General features: G+C 36.7%; 1 pseudogene; it reads right to left on the reverse strand.

Moving 5' to 3' along the window:
• Nucleotides 1-740: 740 nt before the first annotated feature.
• Nucleotides 741-1,432, reverse strand: LOC147685447 (MARVEL domain-containing protein 1-like; annotated as a pseudogene).
• Nucleotides 1,433-3,618: the final 2,186 nt, after the last annotated feature.

Here is a 3,618-nt window from a genome sequence, read left to right on the forward strand (position 1 = left end):
TTGAGTTTGCACTATATAAAACAGCAAATTAAAAAAAAAGTAACCAGCTTGCAGTTTCGCTGCATTGTCATTTGGTAAACTACACTGTCAATTCATTATTTGAAATGAAGCCTGGGTAGGAGAAGAACAAAGAGATTGCAAAAATATACGCACTCGCATGGAGTGCTCAAACACAAACAAAAAAGTAGCTACTAAAACAGAGCACTGGATATACAAAAGTACTTGGCCCATGCTCTGGGGGAGGGATAAACACAAGAAGAGTCATGGCACATGCATGCCATGGACACATGATATGAGATTGACGATGGAGTGAGCAAAGCCCATAAATGGGCGGGCTGAAGCCCATAAATTGAACACATTTCTTTGAGACAGTGCATACGATTGTCTAGCCGAGAACTAAAAAAAAGGCTGTGACACAGAGTGCTGCTACGTCACAGTGCTTTAAAAAAAAAAAAAACTTTGAGTCAGGTTGCACAGCAGCTGTGGTACAACCTGGCTGAAAGGGGGGGAGCATGGCTGAAAAAATTGGCAAAGTTAATAGATCCCGATAGGCGAGACCTATTGCTTGTTCTTTGAATATCTATATTTTTTCCAATGTGTAATTAACTTGACCTATCATTTTGTTCAGATTAGAAGTGCCTAGTGGTGATTCAGTCTGTTATAGTGTCGTATACAAAAGTCCTCCCACTCACCCTTCAAACATCCAGCTAGCCTGAGGTCTCTCTTGCTGTCATTGGGGTTCAGATGGTGCTTTGGTTGCCCCTGAACTTATTGCAGAAGCAGATGATGGCAGACAGCAGGTAGGGCAGGCAGCAGAGGGAGGCCGCCTGATAGATGTGGTACAGGCAGTCGTGCTTGTAATCCACCACACTGCAGTACTCACGCTTCATGGTCATATTCTTTTTTATAAATGTTTTTATTAGCATTTTATTATGTATGAACATAACAAGCATGTCAGCATTGATCAACACAGCCCACCCTTCCGCCCCGCTTCATGGTCATATTCATCATGATGCAGGCAGAGTGCAGGCAGGTGGTCAGCGAGCGGCTGCCGCCCAGGGGCCTTATTTATGAAGGCCTTGCGCCACCGGTGCGTGTCTTTTTCCCATTTTAAAAGTCACGTAAAAGTGGCGCAAGACCTTCATAAATAAGGCCCCAGGAGAGGCAGCATATCCTGCTTGTCAAAAAGGGTCAGCCGCTAGAGGGCGATGGTGAACAGCCAGGAGAGCACGACCACTAAGGAGGTAAAGTGGATGGCACCCTCGTACTTCTTACAGGAGATGGTGATCCAGAGGGTGGCCCAACAGAGGATTTGCATCCTGCACAGAACTCCCAGGAAGCTCTTCAGGAAAGCCCTGTTCAACCACAGGGAGCTCGTCACCGACTGCGAGGGCAGGCATGATACAGGAAGTGGGTGCGCTTGAGGGAGCATAGCAAGAAGTCAGGCGCCTGGCAGAAGACAGAGTTCCCCACAAGGTGCCTCAGAGAAGAGAGAATGCCCAGCAAAGGCCATCTGACCAAAGAGTGCGGTATAAGCAAAAAGCTTCCAAGAACAGAGAGCTGCACCAACAGAGCTAGTTCTGGAGAAGGGTGAGTTGCTGCTGCACCAACCATCGCAGAGAAGAGACTGATGTCAGCACCAAACTCTGGGTGAAGACAGATGTCCAGCCAGCCTCCTGTGAGAAGGGACCTGCCACAGTCAACACTTTCTGCGAACAGGCAAATTCCCCAGCAAGCAGGCTTTGTAGAGAAGAGAGACACTTTGAACGACCGCTCACGAATCTGAGTGCTCAAAAAGCAACAGTAAGGAGGAAAGGGCACGAGAAGGAGGGCTGGGGGGAGAAATAATACTATCACAGCATGAGAAGCTGACGGGCACTAATTAATTTGAATCAACCTGCACCTGGTCCATGCTCCACAGAAAGGAAAGCATGTAGCATTTACTGGCCAATGCGGAAGTAGTGAGTGACCATGAAGCCAACAAATAGTAAGCAATGGGCGGGCTCCAAGCCATTTACTGTAAACAAGATCTCTTGCAAAGGAGAGCGCTGTCAGACTCGACCTATAAAAAGTTAAATTGACCTTAGGAAGAGTACTGTGAATGATAAACATTTTATTAAAAAAAAAATAGGAAGTTGGGCTTGCAGATCTAGAAGCAGATATAGGGTAGTGTTTTTTAAATCAACATTTTGCGATTTTGCATTTACTTTTAATATGGTGTTCTTTATGCATTTGCAACATTATCTATGGTGTTTGTGTATATTCAGTGTTCATTTTCTATGGGTGTCTATCTTATGATCCTTTTCTGTTTATCTAAAACACGGAAGGCACACTATGTTTTGACCGTACACAGTCAAAATATCGAGTTTCTTATGTCGACTTGCACTAATATCGAGTTTCAAAAATCGAAGGTTAGAAATGTCGATGTTAATATCGTAGTAAAAAATATCGATTTTTATCTATTGTACATAATATGGAGTTAAGTAATGTCAAAATAAGAAATATCGACGATTAAAATATCAAAAAGTCAAAATATCGACATGTTATAATATGTTTGTTTAATTTTTGTTAAATTATAAATGTTTAATATTTTAGTCATAATAGTTTATAATAATATTAAAGAGTTTTATAATGTATTATATATTATTAGGAGCGGGATGTTGGGTTTATAGGGGATAAGGGTGGGGAGTGTTTTAAAAATATATATTGAGAATTTAATATTTTGTAAAAAAATTAAATAGAAATAGGAATTTTAAATTAGCAATTTGAAAATAATTAGAAATTAGAATTTTGAAAATAATTAGAAATCTGAAATTTGAAAAAATAATGTGAAATTTGAATAAAAATACAATTTTTAGGAGTGGGATGTTGGGTTTATAGGGGATATGGGTGGGGAGTGTTTTACAAATATTTATTGAGAATTTAATATTTTGTAAAATAAATAAATAGAAATAGGAAATTTTAAATTGAAATTTGAAAATAATTAGAATTTTGAAATTTGAAAATAATGTTAAATTTGAAATTAATTTTAAATTTTATGAGCGGGATGTTGGGTTTAGAGGGGATAAGGGTGGTGAGTGTTTTAACAATATATATTGAGACTGTATTATTTTGTTAAACAACTTAAATAGGAATTTGAAAATAGAAATTTGAAAATATTTTTCATTTTTAGGACAGGTATGTAGTGTTTATAGGGGATAAAGGTGGGGTGATGATTATAAATATATACAAATTATAATAATGTTTATAAAACATAAAATAAAACTATGTTTAATTTTAAATATGTAATATTTGTTTAGGAGATTTATGATTGTGATGTTTGTTTGATAGGGGATAAGGGTGGTGATTGTTTACATAAATATTAAATGTATTATATAATAAAAATATAGAATAAAAATAATCTATTGTAATTATTTGTGATTTTTATTACATTTTAATGAGTTTAATGTAATGAATATGTGTTATATTTTTAACAATATAATACAAATTATATTAAAATAGTTACAATTATAAAAATGATTTATAAAATAAAATATTTAAAAAATCTATGTTTTTGTAATTATTATATTTCATTTAAATAGGTTTATTCTCCATTATCTAAAAAACTTAAATGTAGAT

This window comes from Lissotriton vulgaris, chromosome 10, assembly GCF_964263255.1.
Source record: "Lissotriton vulgaris chromosome 10, aLisVul1.2, whole genome shotgun sequence".
Classification (NCBI taxonomy): Eukaryota; Metazoa; Chordata; class Amphibia; order Caudata; family Salamandridae; genus Lissotriton; species Lissotriton vulgaris.